A 21379-nucleotide genomic window follows, 5' to 3' on the forward strand; every position below is an offset into this window, starting at 1 on the left:
ATATATATATAGTATATACAGTATATATACTATATAGTATATATATAAAAAGAAGAAAAATATAAAGTCTGGTGCAGCAGTAGAAATTTTGATGCTCCCAGGGAGTAAAAATTTCTCTTTTAAATGTTTTTTTTTTTTTTTTACTCCCTGGGAGCATGAAAATTTCTACTGCTGCTTTTTTATTCTAAGTTTAGAAAGGAAGAGAAAGAGAGGAAGAAGAGGAGAGAGTGAGAAGGAGAAGAGGAGAGAGTGAGAAGAAGAGAGTGAGAAGAAGAAGAAGAAGAGACAGTGAGAACAAGAGGAGAGAGTGAGGAGGAGAGAGTCAGAGTGAGAAGAAGAAGAGGAGAGAGTGAGGAGGAGAGAGTGAGTAGAATAAGAAGAAGAGACAGTGAGAACAAGAGGAGAGAGTGAGGAGGAGAGAGTCAGAGTGAGAAGAAGAAGAGGAGAGAGTGAGGAGGAGAGAGTGAGTAGAATAAGAAGAAGAGACAGTGAGAACAAGAGGAGAGAGTGAGGAGGAGAGAGTCAGAGTGAGAAGAATAAGAAGAGAGAGTGAGGAGGAGAGAGTGAGTAGAATAAGAAGAAGAGACAGTGAGAACAAGAGGAGAGAGTGAGGAGGAGAGAGTGAGTAGAATAAGAAGAGACAGTGAGAACAAGAGGAGAGAGTGAGGAGGAGAGAGTGAGTAGAATAAGAAGAAGAGACAGTGAGAACAAGAGGAGAGAGTGAGGAGGAGACAGAGAAAGAAAAATGAAAGAGTTAGAGAGAAAAGAAAAACCAAAAAAGTCAGATCAGAAAGAGTAAAGAGAAAAAGAGTGAAACGCAAACAGAAAAGGAAGCGCTTGAAATGAAAGAGAAAAGGAAATGGGCGAGGAAAAAAAGAAATAGAGACGGAACAAAAGGTAGGGTTCGAGAGGGAAAGAAATAGAGAGTTAGAAAGACAAAAGAGTTAAAGTTAGACAGAAAACAAAAAAGTGTTAGAGACAAAGAAAAGGATAGCGAGTGTTAGAAAGACAAAGGGTGACAAAGAGAAAGAAAGACAAAGGGTGACAAAGAGAAAAAAAAAAGAAGAAGAAAATGCAGTGAAACCTAGATTGAAAGAGACATACAAAGAGACATGGGGAAATACATGTAGAGGACTAGAAAAAAATAGACAGGGTTAGAGAAACATAGAGATGTGTTAGAAATTGAAACAAAGGAAACACAGCCAGAGACAGAGAAAGAGTTAGACGTGGAAGGATAAAGTGAGGAATAGACTAAAGAGGAAAGTAAGAGGCAGAGGGAGAAATAGGGTTAAAATGATGACGCGACCACACCAAAGAAAGACAGGACACGAATGGTGGGCGGGGCAGAGGGTAAGGGGAATTGTTATTGGGGCTGATTAATCTTTATTCCTTTAATTTAAACTTCAGCAATACACAGGGAAATAAAGTATACAAATGTGAGTACAGATACAAATACAATTAAAAATACATCGTACCTGGGTACACAAGTACAAGTCCAATTTACATACAGCAAAATACATCAAAAGACAGGAACAACTGCAGATACAGAACAATATAATGTACTACAAGCCAAATACATATTGACACAATATAACCGTTTCAGACGAGCCCTTTACGCTTTTATTGTTATGACACGCCCGGAACAAAAACGGCACGAAACTCTCGGCCGACCTGCACGCCCCCTTCCTGTTGCACACAAACTCACATTCGCTGCAACTGCATTCTGACCCCTGAGGCGTCGTCTCTCCTCGGGAACGTGGTTCCCTGGAGACTCCCAAAAAATCCTCCTGCCTGACGAAAACCTCGGTCCCGGGGCGGTCGGCGCCCTAACTTTGGCGATGAACGTCGCCTCGCTGACCGGCCGGGACCGAGGAAAAAAAAACCCAGCCGGGGGGAAAAAAAAAAAAACCCCCCGGCTGGGGATTTTTTATTCTAAATTTAAAAATGAGTGGAAAAACCTGAAAGGCAATATGCACAAGGTTATGACTGCTTCACACACACAGCACTCCTTCGGCTTACACGCAAACCCACCCTCGCTCTCATCTCAACCGCTCCGCTAAGCCCTGGCCGCCGACGCTCGGTCGTGACGCTCCTCGGGAACGTGGCTCCCGGGAGACCCCCAAAAATTCCTCCTGCCTGACGAAAACCTCGGTCCCGGGGCGGTCGGCGCCCTAACTTTGGCGATGAACGTCGCCTCGCTGACCGGCCGGGACCGAGGAAAAAAAAACCCAGCCGGGGGGAAAAAAAAAAAACCCCCCGGCTGGGGATTTTTTATTCTAAATTTAAAAATGAGTGGAAAAACCTGAAAGGCAATATGCACAAGGTTATGACTGCTTCACACACACAGCACTCCTTCGGCTTACACACAAACCCACCCTCGCTCTCATCTCAACCGCTCCGCTAAGCCCTGGCCGCCGACGCTCGGTGGTGACGCTCCTCGGGAACGTGGCTCCCGGGAGACTCCCAAAAATTCCTCCTGCCTGACGAAAACCTCGGTCCCGGGGCGGTCGGCGCCCTAACTTTGGCGATGAACGTCGCCTCGCTGACCGGCCGGGACCGAGGAAAAAAAAACCCAGCCGGGGGGAAAAAAAAAAAACCCCCCGGCTGGGGATTTTTTATTCTAAATTTAAAAATGAGTGGAAAAACCTGAAAGGCAATATGCACAAGGTTATGACTGCTTCACACACACAGCACTCCTTCGGCTTACACGCAAACCCACCCTCGCTCTCATCTCAACCGCTCCGCTAAGCCCTGGCCACCGACGCTCGGTGGTGACACTCCTCGGGAACGTGGCTCCCGGGAGACTCCCAAAAATTCCTCCTGCCTGACGAAAACCTCGGTCCCGGGGCGGTAGGCGCCCCAACTTTGGCGATGAACGTCGCCTCGCTGACCGGCCGGGACCGAGGAAAAAAAAACCCAGCCGGGGGGAAAAAAAAAAAACCCCCCAGCTGGGGATTTTTTATTCTAAATTTAAAAATGAGTGGAAAAACCTGAAAGGCAATACACACAAGGTTATAACTGCTGCAGACACACAGCTGCAGACACAAGTACACACAAACCCTTACAGACAGACACAGACAATCGCACTCTCACACGTTCTTCTGCTGACAGGCTGGCTGCCACCCTTACGTGAAAGAATACGCTGAAGAATATGCTTTAAACGCATCTTCTGACCGCAGCTCCTCGATGTCGAATGGTAGATTCCAGGAAATCCTGTAGGCACCCGGCGACCTATGAGACAAGGGGAGGCGGTCAATGACTGACTATCTGAGAGCTAGGAGCTACACAGACTCTGGGCCCATCGCTGTTGTACCCGAAACCCCGTAGAGGACAGATGAATGGCAAAGTTTTATAACTGCTCTACCTAAGCGTAACTACGTGGCCGGGCAAGGCAGCTCCGATCCTAATTGGCACAACAGAGGTGCATACAACATAAGCCAACCTTAGGTACATACAGTATAAGCGCAAACAACATAAGCCAAGGTAGGTACATACAGTATAAGCGCAAACAACATAAGCCAACGTTAGGTACATACAGTATAAGCGCAAACAACATAAGCCAAGGTAGGTACATACAGTATAAGCTCAAACAACATAAGCCAACGTTAGGTACATACAGTATAAGCGCAAACAACATAAGCCAAGGTAGGTACATACAGTATAAGCGCAAACAACATAAGCCAACGTTAGGTACATACAGTATAAGCGCAAACAACATAAGCCAAGGTAGGTACATACAGTATAAGCTCAAACAACATAAGCCAACGTTGGTACATACAGTATAAGCTCAAACAACATAAGCCAACGTTAGGTACATACAGTATAAGCTCAAACAACATAAGCCAACGTTAGGTACATACAGTATAAGCGCAAACAACATAAGCCAACGTTAGGTACATACAGTATAAGCGCAAACAACATAAGCCAACGTTAGGTACATACAGTATAAGCGCAAACAACATAAGCCAACCTAGGTAGGTGTAACATGCGCGTGTACGATATAAGCCGATGTAGGTAGGCGCGACATAAGCTGACGGAGATAAGAGATAAGTGAGGACTTGATACAATTCTCCAGAAGACTAATTTTTAAGCCCTATATCCTTTGAGAAGGCAGATGCTACAGAACTACTGTGGTCAGGTGATGAGGGGCTAATAAGCTCTGTACGGAAGTCCAAGAGAAAGGCTACCAAAACTGAGAATGAAGATGAATGAGAACATCTCGTGTACATCTTTCGGTCCCAAAAAAGTAAATATGTAAAGATGCCGGAATAATTGATATCCGGAAAGGTATGTGAGCAAAATATGGCCGATACGGCAAAAAAATGATGCTGCCAAAGCATGGAGATGTAACAAAGACCTATGACACAGACAACGGGACACGGACACAGACAACGGGACACGGACACAGACAACGGGACACGGACACAAGTGGAAACTGCCTGGCAATTTCATCTTATGGACCCAAGATTCCTAAGCCAAGATGAGCCATGGGCTGATGATGCCAAAGGAAAGAGAGCCCTAGGGCAATAGCACTTGATGATGATGTGTAACTCCTTTCAAGATGTTAGTGCCAAAGAACTTAAGAGGAAGCCTAAGAAGCTCAGTAGGCCTAGAGAAGGAAGAAATGACTACAGGGTGACCGTGGCTATAGCTGCGGACGTGAAGGCGTGCTCCTATGGTGAAGAGATCCACGACGACGTCGAGAGTCGAAGAAGGCCGCCGATGCGAACGTCACGAGAACGCGGATAGGGATCGGAACTGCCCTGCCCGGCGACGACTCTGGGGGGGCTGAGGAGAAACCCTCTCCCTTTGCTCCCGAGGGGCCCGTCCCACTATGGGCCTCTTCTCTGAGCTAACATCAAATAGCCTCCTGTGCTAGTAAAGGTTTTCCCCCCCAGCTCCCACCTACTGGCCCCAGCACTTAGCTTTTGCAAGATGACCGGATGGAATCCCATGTCAGTTGGATGTGGATGGCAAGACGTTCTGTGCATCAGCTTCGGTGCTCCCGTTTCCAAACTTCAGCTACGCTCCTCCTCAGGGTACCTAAGACAAAACGGAAAATTCAACTAGTGCACACAAAAAGAGAAATCCCCGAAACTCTGACACACCGCTGCCCCGGCTCACCTGAAATCTCAGTTGGACTCCACCGGCTGCCTGGAGGATACCTGGAAAACAAAAAGGTACACACTTAAACATGCTGCTGCATAACGGTCACCTGTGAGTCACCGTGCCTAAATGCCAACTCACCCGCTCGCCTCTGTTCCTTCACACAGCTCGGGCAGCGACAGCACCTGCAAAAACACAAAGCAAAAAAAACCCACACTGAGAAACTGTGAAAACAACATCCCCCTGACCTGAAAAATACACACACCCAGACCTTACACTTGAACCCACCTGGCCTTCGACATCCGGACCGAAGACATCTTGCAAGACGACTGCCTAAAATAAAACAAAGGAACCAAGAATGGATGCTTAGAATTGCACCAGAAATTGAGACCTGATTCAGAACAACTCCTTCTGTCCACTGCTCACCTGGCACACTTGGCCTTGACTGCTGCCGTCTGCCTGGACCTCCTAAAAATAAAGGCAAAGAACACTGTGGTAACACATTCACCATTTAGGCTTCCCCTGCAAATGCAAACAATGACTGACCCGCTCATGGCAACACCCTCCCCCAGGACTGGGGCCCTCTGCCGCAGATTTGAACTGTCAGCATCTGAAAGGAACTTAAGACTAGTGTCAAACAGCTGCAGGAAAATTTAGCTGCAGCAAAAAGTTATATGAATATCCCCATACAATCTAGAGCCCAACTACACCCTGCATTACAAATTTCAAGTCCCCAGGACTTGTGCTATTACAGGCTATGCAACAGGGCAGAGCAGCTCCAGGAAAAATACGTGCAGACACCCGTGACACAGGACAGGGAGAGCTTTTGAGGAGAAAAAAGGACTGAGAGATGCAAAGATAATAGGGTGCACCAGAGACAAGTGACAGGACACACACAGGAACTGCTCTGCCCTGAGCACCTCAGCATTGTGGTCAAAACAGACACTTTCCCTTTAGGTGGCTGAAGGAGACACTTCTTGGACATCCTCTTATCCAAAACTGACGCAAAAACCCCTTCTAGGAAGTCCTAACTCAGCACCCACTTCCATCCCCTCTGTGGGTCATAACCCTCAACTTATCTTGCACGCAGCAAATGCCTGTTGGGTCCAGAAGACGGCCATGGGCCGGTCTGCTAAGTTCCAGCTGTCACCTCTTGGTCTGACGAGAGAGAGAAAACTAAACATCAGTGCACGGTCTTAGCAGCACATCGGCTAAAACCTGGTAAATCTGTTACTCACCATCCTCCTCAGAATGCCTGGGTTCCTGGCCTGCACACTTCAAGCGTGCTTGGACTCTGATGCCATCATCGCAGGGTACACCTAGGTTAAGTGGAGACAAGACAACATGGCATTGCTGAAACATGAGAGTACTGGGCTGTGGTCCTTTGCTCAAATTACAAACATGTTATGGCAAACTCCTGATACAATCTAAAGCCCAACTACACCCGGCATTACCAATTTCAAGTCCCCAGGACTTGTGCTATTACAGGCTATGCAGCAGGGCAGAGCAGCTCCAGGAAAAATATGTGCAGACACCCGTGACACAAGACAGGGACAGAGAGCTTCTGAAGAGAAGAAAGGACTGAGAGATCAAAAGAACACAGAGTGCACCAGAGACAAGTGACAGGACACACACAGGAACTGCTCTGCCCTGAGCACCTCAGCACTGTGGTCAAAACAGACACTTTCCCTTTAGGTGGCCTAAGGAGATGCTTCTTGCACATCCCTGTCTCCAAAATTGACACAAAAACCCCTTCTAGAAAGTCCCAACCCAGCACCCCTCTTTCATCCCCTCTGTGGGTCATAACCCTCCACTTATCTTGTACGCAGCTGCGGATGCAAATCCCTCTTGAGTGTAGAAGGTGGCCATCTGCCTGTCTGCTAAGTTCCAGCTGTCACCTCTGGGTCTGCCAAGACAAAGAAAACTAAACATCAGTGCACGGTCTGAACAGCACATCGGCCAAAAACTTGTAATTCTGCTACTCACCGTTCTCCTCAGAATGCCCGGGTTCTTGGCCTGCACGCTTCAGACGTGCTTGGATTCCGACGCCGTCATTGCAGGGTACGCCTAGGTTAAGTGGAGACAAGGCGACATGACATTGCTGAAACATGACTGTACTCTCACACCCCCCTCCCTACCTCCCGGACTCACCGCAACTCCGCAGCCATTCCTCAGGGCTGCTCAGACGGGACCTTGAAATGCAGGATTGGAAGGCTCCGTCACAGGGTCCTGTAATGCTTCCAGAGAGATCCAAAGTGCATGAAACCTGATCCATCAGCTGGTTGGTGACAGAGTTATGCATACTCCGAGTCGATTCCCTAAAGCACACAAACAAGAATGGATGCTTAGAGTCACACCAAAAACGGAAAGCTTAGCAAGAACAACTGCTTTGGTCCACTGCTCACCTGGCACACTTGGCCTTGACTGCTGCTATCTGCCTGGACCTCCTAAAAATAAAGGCAAAGAACACAGCTGTAACACGGTCACCATTTAAGCTGCCCCTGCAAATGCAGACAATGACTGACCTGCTCATGGGAAAATCTCCACACAAGACTGGGGCCCTCTGCCACTGATTTGGACTGTCTGCATCTGAAAGGAAGTTAGCACTAGTGTCAAATGGCTGCAAGACAACTTAGCAGAACCAAACACGTTATGTCAATATCCTAATACAATCTAGAGCCCAACTGCACCCAGCATTACAAATTTCAAGTCCCCAGGACTTGCGCTATTACAGGCTATGCAGCAGGGCAGATCAGCTCCGGGAAAAATACGTGCAGACACCCGTGACACAGGACAGGGAGAGAGAGCTTTTGTGGAGAAGAAAGGACTGAGAGACCCAAAGATCACAGAGTGCACCAGAGGCAAGTGACAGGACACACACCGGAACTGCTCTGCCCTGAGCACCTCAGCACTGTGGTCAAAACAGACACTTTTCCTTTAGCTGGCCTAAGGGGACGCTTCTTGCACATCCCCGCTCCCAAAGCTGATTCAAAAGATCCTCCCAGCACACCCTCTTTCATCCCTCTATGGGTCTGAGCCCTATACTTATCTCTTGGGCATCTGGGGATGACGATCCATGTCGCATGTGAATGGAGGCTGCCTCGCCTGCAGGGAATGTCCTATGGTCACCGGGCTGTGGTCCCGTGCTCAGCTACAATCGAGAACACCAAACATCACTGCATGATCTTAGCTGCACAATGGACAAAACCCAGCAATCCTGCTACTCACCGTTCTCCTAAGAATGCTCGGGCCGTGCACTTTGGCCAGGCTCGGAGGCTGCCACCGTCATCGCAGGGTCTGCCTGGGTTAAGAAGAGACATAGTGACTCAGCATTGCTGAAACCTAAGAGGACCTTGGCTCCCCCTCCCTACCTCGGCGACTCACCGCAACTCCTCAGCCATTGCCAATGGCTCCCTGGATGCCATCGTGAAATACAAAATTTCAAGGCTTCATCTCAGAGTCCTGAAATACTTCCAGAGGGCTCACAAGCACAGGAAATCCAGGCCATCGGCTGTCGGTCACAAAGGCTTGGCATACTCTGAGTGGATTCCCTAAAGCACACAAACAAGAATGGATGCTTACAGTTGAATCAAAAAGTAAAAGCTGAGCAAGAACAACTGCTTTGGTCCACTGCTCACCTGGCACACTTGGCCTTGACTGCTGCTGTCTGCCTGGACCTCCTAAAAATAAAGGTAAAGAGCACCGCTGTAATACAGTCACCATTTAAGCATCCCCTGCAAATGCAAACAATGACTGACCTGCTCATGGAAACACCCTCCCCCAGGACTGGGGCCCTCTTCCACAGATTTGAATTGTCTGCATCTGAAAGGAAGTTAGGACTAAAGTCAAACGGCTGCAAGACAACTTAGCAGAACCAAACATGTTATGTCAATATCCTAATACAATCTAAAGCCCAACTGCACCCAGCATTACAAATTTCAAGTCCCCAGGACTTGCGCTATTACAGGCTATGCAGCAGGGCAGATCAGCTCCGGGAAAAATATGTGCAGACACCCGTGACACAGGACAGGGAGAGAGAGCTTTTGAAGAGAAGAAAGGACTGAGAGATCAAAAGAACACAGAGTGCACCAGAGGCAAGTGACAGGACACACACCGGAACTGCTCTGCCCTGAGCACCTCAGCACTGTGGTCAAAACAGACACTTTCCCTTTAGATGACCTAAGGAGATGCTTCTTGCACATCCGTGTCTCCAAAACTGACACAAAAACCCCTTCTAGAAAGTCCCAACCCAGCACCCCTCTTTCATCCCCTCTGTGGGTCATAACCCTCCACTTATCTTGTACGCAGCTGCGGATGAAAATCCCTCTTGAGTGTAGAAGGTGGCCATCTGCCTGTCTGCTAAGTTCCAGCTGTCACCTCTGGGTCTGCCAAGACAAAGAAAACTAAACATTAGTGCACGGTCTGAACAGCACATCGGCCAAAAACTTGTAATTCTGCTACTCACCGTTCTCCTCAGAATGCCCGGGTTCTTGGCCTGCACGCTTCAGACGTGCTTGGATTCCGACGCCGTCATTGCAGGGTACGCCTAGGTTAAGTGGAGACAAGGCGACATGACATTGCTGAAACATGACTGTACTCTCACACCCCTCTCCCTACCTCCCGGACTCACCGCAACTCCGCAGCCATTCCTCAGGGCTGCTCAGACGGGACCTTGAAATGCAGGATTGGAAGGCTCCGTCACAGGGTCCTGTAATGCTTCCAGAGAGATCCAAAGTGCATGAAACCTGATCCATCAGCTGGTTGGTGACAGAGTTATGCATACTCCGAGTCGATTCCCTAAAGCACACAAACAAGAATGGATGCTTAGAGTCACACCAAAAACGGAAAGCTTAGCAAGAACAACTGCTTTGGTCCACTGCTCACCTGGCACACTTGGCCTTGACTGCTGCTATCTGCCTGGACCTCCTAAAAATAAAGGCAAAGAACACAGCTGTAACACGGTCACCATTTAAGCTGCCCCTGCAAATGCAGACAATGACTGACCTGCTCATGGGAAAATCTCCACACAAGACTGGGGCCCTCTGCCACTGATTTGGACTGTCTGCATCTGAAAGGAAGTTAGCACTAGTGTCAAATGGCTGCAAGACAACTTAGCAGAACCAAACACGTTATGTCAATATCCTAATACAATCTAGAGCCCAACTGCACCCAGCATTACAAATTTCAAGTCCCCAGGACTTGCGCTATTACAGGCTATGCAGCAGGGCAGATCAGCTCCGGGAAAAATACGTGCAGACACCCGTGACACAGGACAGGGAGAGAGAGCTTTTGTGGAGAAGAAAGGACTGAGAGACCCAAAGATCACAGAGTGCACCAGAGGCAAGTGACAGGACACACACCGGAACTGCTCTGCCCTGAGCACCTCAGCACTGTGGTCAAAACAGACACTTTTCCTTTAGCTGGCCTAAGGGGACGCTTCTTGCACATCCCCGCTCCCAAAGCTGATTCAAAAGATCCTCCCAGCACACCCTCTTTCATCCCTCTATGGGTCTGAGCCCTATACTTATCTCTTGGGCATCTGGGGATGACGATCCATGTCGCATGTGAATGGAGGCTGCCTCGCCTGCAGGGAATGTCCTATGGTCACCGGGCTGTGGTCCCGTGCTCAGCTACAATCGAGAACACCAAACATCACTGCAAGATCTTTAGCTGCACAATGGACAAAACCCAGCAATCCCGCTACTCACCGTTCTCCTAAGAATGCTCCGGCCGCTCACTTTGGCCAGGCTCGGAGTCTGCCACCGTCATCGCAGGGTCTGCCTGGGTTAAGAAGAGACAAAGTGACTCGGCATTGCTGAAACCTAAGAGGACCTTGGCTCCCCCTCCCTACCTCGGCGACTCACCGCAACTCCTCAGCCAGTGCCAAGGGCTACCTGGCAGCCATCGTGAAATACAAAATTTCAAGGCTTCATCTCAGAGTCCAGCAATACTTCCAGCAGGCTCACAAGCACAGGAAATCCAGGCCATCGGCTGTCGGTCAAAAAGGCTTGGCATACTCTGAGTCGATTCCTTAAAGCACACAAACAAGAATGGATGCTTACAGTTGAATCAAAAACTAAAAGCTGAGCAAGAAGTAAAAGCTGAGCAAAAACAACTGCTTTGGTCCACTGCTCACCTGGCACACTTGGCCTTGACTGCTGCTGTCTGCCTGGACCTCCTGAAAGTAAAGGCAAAGAACACTGCTGTAACACGGTCACCATTGAGGCTGCCCCTGCAAATGCAAACAATGACTGACCTGCACATAGGAAAAACCACACCCAGGACTGGGGCTCTCTGCCACTGATTTCAGTTGTCAGCATCTGAAAGGAAGTTAGGACTAGTGTCAAATGGCTGCAGGACAACATAGCATCACCAAACATGTTATGTCTATCTCCCCATAAAATCTAGAGCCCAACTACATCCTGCATTAAAAATTTCAAGTCCCTAGGACTTGTGCTATTACAGGCTACGCAGCAGGGCAGAGCAGCTGCGGGACAAATACATGCAGACACCCGTGACACAGGACAGTGACAGAAAGCTTTTGAGGAGAAGAAAGGACCGAGAGACCCAAAGAACACACAGTGCACCAGAGACAATTGACAGGACACACACCGGAACTGTTCTGCCCTGAGCACCTCAGCACTGTGGTCAAAACAGACACTTTTCCTTTAGCTGGCCTAAGGGGACGCTTCTTGCGCATCCCTGCCCCCAAAGCTGATCCTAAAGGCCCTCCCAGCACCCTACTTTAATCCCCTCTGTGGACCTTAGCCCTATACTTATCTCTCAGGCATCTGGGGATGAGAATCCAATGGAGGCTGCCTCGCCTGCAGGGAATGTCCTATGGTCACCGGGCTGTGGTCCCGTGCTCAGCTACAATCGAGAACACCAAACATCACTGCATGATCTTAGCTGCACAATGGACAAAACCCAGCAATCCCGCTACTCACCGTTCTCCTAAGAATGCTCAGGCCGCTCACTTTTGCCAGGCTCGGAGGCTGCCACCGTCATCGCAGGATCTGCCTGGGTTAAGAAGAGACAAAGTGATTCGGCATTGCTGAAACCTAAGAGGACCTTGGCTCCCCCTCCCTACCTCGGCGACTCACCGCAACTCTTCAGCCATTGCCAAAGGCTACCTGGCTGCCATCGTGAAATACAAAATTTCAAGGCTTCATCTCAGAGTCCAGCAATACTTCCAGCAGGCTCACAAGCACAGGAAATCCAGGCCATCGGCTGTCGGTCAAAAAGGCTTGGCATACTCTGAGTCGATTCCTTAAAGCACACAAACAAGAATGGATGCTTACAGTTGAATCAAAAAGTAAAAGCTGAGCAAAAACAACTGCTTTGGTCCACTGCTCACCTGGCACACTTGGCCTTGACTGCTGCTATCTGCCTGGACCTCCTGAAAATAAAGGCAAAGAACACTGCTGTAATACAGTCACCATTTAGGCTTCCCCTACAAATGCAAACAATGACTGACCTGCTCATGGAAACACCCTCCCCCAGGACTGGGGCCCTCTGCCACAGATTTGAATTGTCTGCATCTGAAAGGAAGTTAGGACTAGTGTCAAACGGCTGCAGGACAACTTAGCATCACCAAACATGTTATGGCAAACTCCTGATACAATCTAGAGCCCAACTACACCCGGCATTACAAATTTCAAGTCCCCAGGACTTGTGCTAATACAGGCTATGCAGCAGGGCAGAGCAGCTCCGGGAAAAATATGTGCAGACACCCGTGACACAGGACAGGGAGAGAGAGCTCTGGAGGAGAAAAAAGGACTGAGAGATGCAAAGATAATAGGGTGCACCAGAGACGAGTGACAGGACATACGCCATCGCTGCTCTGCCCTGAGCAGCTCAGCACTGAGATCAAAACAGACGCTTTCCCTTTAGGTGGCCTTAGGAGACGCTTCTTGGGCATCCCCATCTCCAAAATTGTCTCAAAAACCCCTCCTGGGGAGTCCCACCCGGCACCTCTCTTCCATTCCCTCTGTGGGTTTTAGCCCTGCACTTATCTTGCACGTATCAGGGGATGAAAATCCCCATCGGGTGCAGAAGGAAGACGCTGCTCCCATCTCCAGGCCCTGGCCCTAACTTATCTTTTGGATGACTGGTGATGTGAATCCACGTTGGACCTGAAATGAGTCTGGCTCAGAGGAGATAGCCTGTTAGCCTCTTAGTCTTCTAAAATAAAGAATGGGAAAATCAATGGTTGTGTTTAGTGCTATGTGGGCCGAATCTCAGCAAGTCAGTTACTTATCCTCTCCTGAGTGTGCCTGGGTGTTCAAGTCTCCGGCCTCATCCTCAGTCTAAGGTATGGCTGTTATGATGAGTGGCACGGGGGTTAGAGAGGCAAAGCTACATGGCATTTGTGTGAGTTCGGTGGAGGAGCTTGTGTGCCGTATGACACGTGGATGCCTCTGCTATGCTTGTGAAAAGCCTTGCAGATACGCACCGTTTCTCACCCTACTGCCTGCAAACCCCCACCGGGATAACTCCTAACTCGGTACCCTGCTTACTCTCCCTCTCCTAGTCACAATCCTCAACTCACCTGAAGCCGCCGTCTCACACATCATCTTTGACACAGTGCGGATGCCTTCTGCGTCGTGATGAATCTGCTGGAAAAATGTTGCGCTCGACACAAACTGCAATTACTGGAAGTTGCCCTCCTCCTAAAAAAAGAAGAAAAAAATCAGAAATTACAAAAGCACCTTACCAGCCCTGAATACTCAACCCCAAACTGTAAATTTAAATACTCCCTGTGTTCAACGTTGTTTTCTTTGCAGTATCTTCAAAGTCTCTGTTGCATTAGAAGCCCAAAAGCAGCTGCAGAGAACAAGCTAAGCTAAAGGAGCCTCTTCATCTGAATGAGAGGAGAGCTCTTACCCCAGCTGATCCCACTGAGGGAATGAAGCCCCTTGGGAAAGGCTGGGGTTAATATACCCCTGATTGGGCCCGCCTCTCGTTCCCGTGGCACCTGGGAAAAGGGAGGGGGCAAACCCCACAGTGTATAAAAGCCATCAGAGGAGCTGTGGCTATTTGGCTCCTCTGGCTTGAATTCAAGGAGAAGAAAGGGCTGGATATAGAAGAAAACTCTTCAGGGAAATGACAGCTCTTCCTTTTTTGTACAACTGCTTGGAGCAAAAGGGCAAAAAAACTGGTAAGAAATAAAACTTTGTTTTTAGGCAGCTTATCTAGATAAGTTGGGTGATTTGCTGTTAACTTATATAATTATTCCTCAGTGACTACTAAGTAGTACTCAACCTGAGACTAAGGGTGGAGAAAAATACTAATTATATGAACAGTTTAAGTTCTCCTTGGGGCTGCTAATTAGGACTAACTACATTATAAATAAAAATAAGAAAAACAATAGGCTCCTGGGCAACATAAAGGTTAAGTACGTGCTAGGCTTGCCTTTCTCTGAGGTACTTAGTCCTAGGGCACAGAAAGAAGTGCCCTGAAAAGTAGGTTTAAATGCTGAAAAAGCATCTTAGAAGAGCCTCCTTCAAATTAATCCCTTAAAATGAAGAAATGGGGAAGTTGCCTCCACTGAAATGGATACCATGGCAAATAAATGGCTTCCGCCCTTTAACTTAATCCCCTCGAATATTGGGAAAAGAGAGGCTTTCCTCAATTTAAATCTCTCCAGTTATGAAGACAGAGGGATTTTCCCCTCAATCCAAACCCTTAAGAAAGAGAGATAGCTGGGCTTCCCCCTCAATTTAAGCCTTAGGACAACAAAAAGGGTTACTCTTAATTCAAACCCATAAACAACATTGTCAAGGTTTTCCCCCCTCTATTTAAACTGGAAAATAATGGAATATGGGGATTCCCTGTCAATTACCACCCCTAACAGCATAGAAAAGGCAGGGACTCTTTCAAATGAGACCATTAAAATTGCAGGGGAAGTACATTTCCTCATTATTTGAAAGCAAGAAATAATGGAAAAGGAAGTTTTTTCCCATACTTTAAACCCCTTGTCTCTCCATAACCCCTCTTTTTTCTGGGAGTGCTGTGGAAGGTTTTGGGGTTCTAGGGAGGGACTGACACAATAAAAGGGGAAAGTTGAAAGCTCTCCTATGGAACCCCACATGCTACCCGGCCTGCTCAGGTGCTGCCCCTTGGCAAGAGGGCTCTGCCCTCTGCATTTTCTCAAAGGGATGCTCCGTGCCCGGGTGGGTCCGGCTGCTCCCCGGTCCCAGCTGGATGTTCCGACTGTAGCTCCTGGAGGGACGCTTGGGATACCCCTGTTAGCCCCTCTGGATTAGCAGCTCCCTGTGCAGGTGTGCGCAGGTAGCTGCACTAAAAGCAGCTGCTCACATGGGGAGCTGCTACACCTAAGAGTGGGGGAGAAGGTGAAGAAAGGTCCTGTGGGGTGTTCCCTCCCCTACACAGCCCTTTGCCAGACCCTTAAACAATGGGGTGCCAGATTTTCATTGCCAAGATAATTAACAATCTTTCCCCTGGCCAAACAGGAATTGTGCTACCAAAATTGAAAACAGTGAATGATTTCTCACAGACCACAGCTGCCAACACCAGGAATTCTTGCTGCCCTTGGAGAGCAGCACACCTCCAGTGAAGAGACATCAACACACAGAGAGGGTGAGGTTGGTTTTATAGGGAAAAAGGGCAGAGGTTGGATCACGAGGTCTGTGGCTGCAAGTGACATTCTACATCATTTTGTTCTGAATGGCACAGGATTTATCCTGGAGCAAAACTGCTCCCACCAAGAATTCTGCCTGCCCCGGAAGAGACAAGCACCTCCTTAAAATTGAAACCAGGAAGTGTAGAGGGTGAGCCATGTTTCACAGAGAATAGGGCCAGTGACAGAGTCCAAGACCCAGGGGCCATGAAAGAAGGGCCGCCCACTGAAAATCTGAATGCAGAAGGATGTGTTGTGGACCCAAGCTGCCCTGATGTTAATCACGGCTTACCTTAAACATCCCAAGCACAACTCGCAAACTGACATCAGGAACCTGGACTGGTGAGTTTTCTTTCCCAGGCTAAAAGTCTGGAATTAGCACTCAGGACCCCCTGGCCCTGGGTGGGCAGCTGACTGCAACAAATATGACCATCGAAGAATATCTCCCAGACCCCATCTGCCCCCACCTCAAACTTGTACTGCCCTGATAGTCCCAATGGAGCCCTAAAAACTGACATCAGGAACCTGGACTGGTGAGTTTTCTTTCCAAGGGAAAAGGGCAGGAGTATGTGCCCAGGGGCTCCTGGCCCTGAGCAAGAACGTGACTTCAAAAACTCCAATCATCGAAGGATGTATCCCAGAACACAGCTGTCCCCACCTCAAACTTGCACTGCCCTGACAGTCCCATGGGAGCACTACAAGCTGCCATCAGGAACCGGAACTGGTGAGTTTTCTTTCCCAGGAAAAAGAGCTGGAATTACAGCACTGGACCCCCTGGCCTTGGGCAGGCGCCTGACTGCAACAAATACGAATATGGAAGGATATCACCCAGACACCATCTCCTCCAACCTCAAAGTTGTGCTGCCCTGACAGTCCCAAGGGAGCCCTGCAAACTGACATTAGGAACCTGGACTGGTGAGTTTTCTTTCCTAGGGAAAAGGGCCGGAGTATGTGCTCAGGGATCCCTGGGCATGAGCTGGCACAGAACTACAAAAACTCCAATCATCGAAGGATGCATCCCAGAACAAAGTTGTCCCCATCTCAGACTTGCACTGCCCTGATAGTCCCATGGGAGCACTACAAACCGACATCAAGAAACTGGACTTTGAGTATTCTTTCCCAGGGTAAAGGGCCAGAGTATGTGCCCAGAGGTCCCTGCCCCTGAGCTGGCACCTGACTTCAAAACATCGAAACACTGAAGGATGCATCCCAGCACAAAGCTGTCCCCACCTCTAACTTGCAGTGCTCCGAGAGTCACAAGGGAGCCCTACAAACTGACATCAGGAACCTGGACTGGTGAGTTTTCTTTCCCAGGGAAAAGGGCCAGAGTATGTGCTCAGGGATCCCTGGGCCTGAGCTGGCACCTTATTTCAAAAATTAAAATCATCAAAGAATGCATCCCAGAACGAAGTTGTCCCCACCTCAAACTTGTGCTGCCTGTACCGTGCCAAGGGAGACCTACAAACTGACATCAGGAACTTGGACTGGTGAGCTTTCTTTCCCAGGGAAAAAGTCTGGAATTGGCGCACAGGTCCCCTGACCCTGGGTGGGCGCCTGACTGCAAAAATAAGAACATCAAAGGATATCTCCGAGACTTCATCTGCCCCCACCTCAAACTTGCACTGCCCTGAGAGTCCCAAGGGAGCCCTACAAACTGACATTAGGAACCTGGACTGGTGAGTTTTCTTTCCAGGGAAAAGGGCTGGAATTAGCGCACAGGACCCCCTGACCCCGGGTGGAAGGCTGACTGCAACAAATAGGAACATCAAAGAATATCTCCCAGAACAAAGCTGTCCCCACCTCAAATTTGTGCTGCCACTACAGTGCCAAGGGAGACCTACAAACTGACATCAGGAACCTGCACTGGTGAGCTTTCTTTCCCAGGGAAAAAGTCTGGAATTGGCGCACAGGTCCCCTGACCCCGGCTGGGCGCCTGACTGCAAAAATAAGAACATCAAAGGATATCTCCGAGACTTCATCTGCCCCCACCTCAAACTTGCGCCGCCCTGACAGTCCCAAGGGAGCCCTACAAACTGACATCAGGAACCTGGACTGGTGAGTTTTCTTTCCAGGGAAAAGGCTGGGAAATGTGCCCAGGGGCCCCTGGCCCTGAGCTGGCGCCTCACTCCAAAAACTCCAAACATTGAAGGATGCATCCCAGAACAAAGCTGTCCCCACCTCAAACTTGCGCTGCCCTGAGAGTCCCAAGGGAGACCTACAAACTGACATCAGGAACCTGGACTGGTGAGTTTCCTTTTCAGGGAAAAGGGCTGGAATTAGAGCAAAGGTCCCCCTGGCCTTGGGCAGGCGCCTGACTGTAACATATAAGAACATCAAAGGATATCTCCGAGACTTCATCTGCCCCCACCTCAAACTTGCACTGCCCTGAGAGTCCCAAGGGAGCCCTACAAACTGACATCAGGAACCTGGACTGGTGAGTTTTCTTTCCAGGGAAAAGGCTGGGAAATGTGCCCAGGTGCCCCAGGCCCTGAGCTGGCCCCTCACTCCAAAAACTCCAAATATCGAAGGATGCATCCCAGAACAAAGCTGTCCCCACCTCAAATTTGTGCTGCCAGTACAGTGCCAAGGGAGACCTACAAACTGACATCAGGAACCTGGCCTGGTGAGTTTTCTTTCCAGGGAAAAGTCTGGGAAATGTGCCCAGGGGCCCCCGGCCCTGGGTGGGCACCTGAATGCAAAAAGTCACAACATCGAAGGATGCATCCCAGAACAAAGCTGTCCCCACCTCAAACTTGTGTTGCCAGTACAGTGCCAAGGGAGACCTACAAACTGACATTAGGAACATGGACTGGTGAGTTTTCTTTCCAGGGAAAAGGCTGGGAAATGTGCCCAAGGGCCCCCGGCCCTGGGTGGGCACCTGAATGCAAAAAATCAAAACATCGAAGGATGCATCCCAGAACAAAGCTGTCTCCACCTCAAACTTGCGCTGCCCTGAGAGTCCCAAGGAAGCCCTACAAACAGACAGCAGGAACCTGGACTTGTGAGTTTCCTTTTCAGGGAAAAGGGCTGGAATTAGAGCAAAGGTCCCACTGGCCTTGGGCAGGCGCCTGACTGCAACTCATAAGAACATCAAAGGATATCCCCGAGACTTCATCTGCCCCCACCTCAAACTTGTGCTGCCCTGAGAGTCCCAAGGGAGCCCTACGAACTGACATCAGGAACCTGGACTGGTGAGTTTTCTTTCCAGGGAAAAGGCTGGGAAATGTGCCCAGGTGCCCCAGGCCCTGAGCTGGCACCTCACTCCAAAACCTCCAAACATCAAAGGATGCATCCCAGAACAAAGCTGTCCCGGCCTCAAACTTGTGCTGCCCTGACAGTCCCAAGGGAGCCCTACAAACTGACATCAGGAACCTGGACTGGTGAGTTTCCTTTTCAGGGAAAAGGGCTGGAATTAGAGCAAAGGTCCACCTGGCCTTGGGCAGGCGCCTGACTGCAACTCATAAGAACATCAAAGGATATCTCCGAGACTTCATCTGCCCCCACCTCAAACTTGCGCTGCCCTGACAGTCCCAATGCTTCCCTAGAAACTGACATCAGGAACCTGGACTGCTATGTTTCCTTTCCCAGGGAAAAGGCTGGAATTTGCGCTCAGGTCCCCTGACCCCGGGTGGGAGTCTGCCTGCAACAAATAGGAACATCAAAGAATATCTCCCAGAACGAAGTTGTCCCCACCTCAAACTTGTGCTGCCCGTCCCGTGCCAAGGGAGACCTACAAACTGACATCAGGAACCTGCACTGGTGAGCTTTCTTTCCCAGGGAAAAAGTCTGGAATTGGCGCACAGGTCCCCTGACCCCGGCTGGGCGCCTGACTGCAAAAATAAGAACATCAAAGGATATCTCCGAGACTTCATCTGCCCCCACCTCAAACTTGCGCCGCCCTGACAGTCCCAAGGGAGCCCTACAAACTGACATCAGGAACCTGGACTGGTGAGTTTTCTTTCCAGGGAAAAGGCTGGGAAATGTGCCCAGGGGCCCCTGGCCCTGAGCTAGCGCCTCACTCCAAAAACTTCAAACATCGAAGGATGCATCCCAGAACAAAGCTGTCCCCACCTCAAACTTGTGCTGCCAGTACAGTGCCAAGGGAGCCCTACAAACTGACATCAGGAACCTGGACTGGTGAGTTTTCTTTCCAGGGAAAAGGCTGGGAAATGTGCCCAGGGGCCCCTGGCCCTGAGCTGGCGCCTCACTCCAAAAACTCCAAACATTGAAGGATGCATCCCAGAACAAAGCTGTCCCCACCTCAAACTTGCGCTGCCCTGAGAGTCCCAAGGGAGACCTACAAACTGACATCAGGAACCTGGACTGGTGAGTTTCCTTTTCAGGGAAAAGGGCTGGAATTAGAGCAAAGGTCCCCCTGGCCTTGGGCAGGCGCCTGACTGTAACATATAAGAACATCAAAGGATATCTTAGAGACTTCATCTGCCCCCACCTCAAACTTGTGCTGCCCTGAGAGTCCCAAGGGAGCCCTACAAACTGACATCAGGAACCTGGACTGGTGAGTTTTCTTTCCAGGGAAAAGGCTGGGAAATGTGCCCAGGTGCCCCAGGCCCTGAGCTGGCCCCTCACTCCAAAAACTCCAAATATCGAAGGATGCATCCCAGAACAAAGCTGTCCCCACCTCAAATTTGTGCTGCCAGTACAGTGCCAAGGGAGACCTACAAACTGACATCAGGAACCTGGACTGGTGAGTTTTCTTTCCAGGGAAAAGTCTGGGAAATGTGCCCAGGGGCCCCCGGCCCTGGGTGGGCACCTGAATGCTAAAAATCAAAACATCAAAGGATGCATCCCAGAACAAAGCTGTCCCCACCTCAAACTTGCGCTGCCCTGACAGTCCCAATGCTTCCCTAGAAACTGACATCAGGAACGTGGACTGCTATGTTACCTTTCCCAGGGAAAAGGCTGGAATTTGCGCTCAGGTCCCCTGACCCCGGCTGGGAGTCTGACTGCAACAAATAGGAACATCAAAGAATATCTCCCACACCGAAGCTGTCCCCACCTCAAACTTGTGCTGCCCGTACCGTGCCAAGGCAGACCTACAAACTGACATCAGGAACCTGGACGGGTGAGCTTTCTTTCCCAGGGAAAAAGTCTGGAATTGGCGCACAGGTCCCCTGATCCCGGCTGGGCGCCTGACTGCAAAAATAAGAAGATCAAAGGATATCTCCGAGACTTCATCTGCCCCCACCTCAAACTTGCGCTGCCCTGAGAGTCCCAAGGGAGCCCTACAAACTGACATCAGGAACCTGGACTGGTGAGTTTTCTTTCCAGGGAAAAGGCTGGGAAATATGCCCAGGGGCCCCTGGCCCTGAGCTGGCGCCTCACTCCAAAAACTCCAAACATCGAAGGATGCATCCCAGAACAAATCTGTCCCCGCCTCAAACTTGCGCTGCCCTGACAGTTCCAATGGTTCCCTAGAAACTGACATCAGGAACCTGGACTGGTGAGTTTTCTTTCCAGGGAAAAGTCTGGGAAATATGCCCAGGGTCCCCCGGCCCTGGGTGGGCACCTGAATGCAAAAAGTCAAAACATCGAAGGATGCATCCCAGAACAAAGCTGTCCCCACCTCAAACTTGCGCTGCCCTGGCAGTCCCAATGGTTCCCTAGAAACTG

General features: G+C 49.6%; 1 long non-coding RNA gene across 6 annotated transcripts; it reads right to left on the reverse strand.

Annotated features, from left to right (window-relative positions):
• Window positions 1-1332: 1332 nt before the first annotated feature.
• Window positions 1333-17372, reverse strand: LOC144246107 (uncharacterized). Of its 6 annotated transcripts, XR_014950208.1 has the most exons (6): window positions 11363-17372; window positions 11243-11284; window positions 7632-11136; window positions 7512-7553; window positions 6345-7424; window positions 1333-3231 (listed from the first exon to the last, which is right to left on the reverse strand). It is a non-coding gene; the product is annotated as an uncharacterized LOC144246107 (long non-coding RNA). The 6 variants fall into 6 exon arrangements; XR_014950209.1 differs by having other exon boundaries at window positions 6345-11136; window positions 11363-12647; window positions 13658-17372; XR_014950207.1 differs by having other exon boundaries at window positions 6345-11136; window positions 11363-13290; window positions 13658-17372.
• Between the last annotated feature and the right edge of the window lie 4007 nt (window positions 17373-21379).

Source organism: Lonchura striata, chromosome 2 (genome assembly GCF_050655825.1).
Source record: "Lonchura striata isolate lonStrDom1 chromosome 2, ASM5065582v1, whole genome shotgun sequence".
NCBI lineage: Eukaryota > Metazoa > Chordata > Aves > Passeriformes > Estrildidae > Lonchura > Lonchura striata.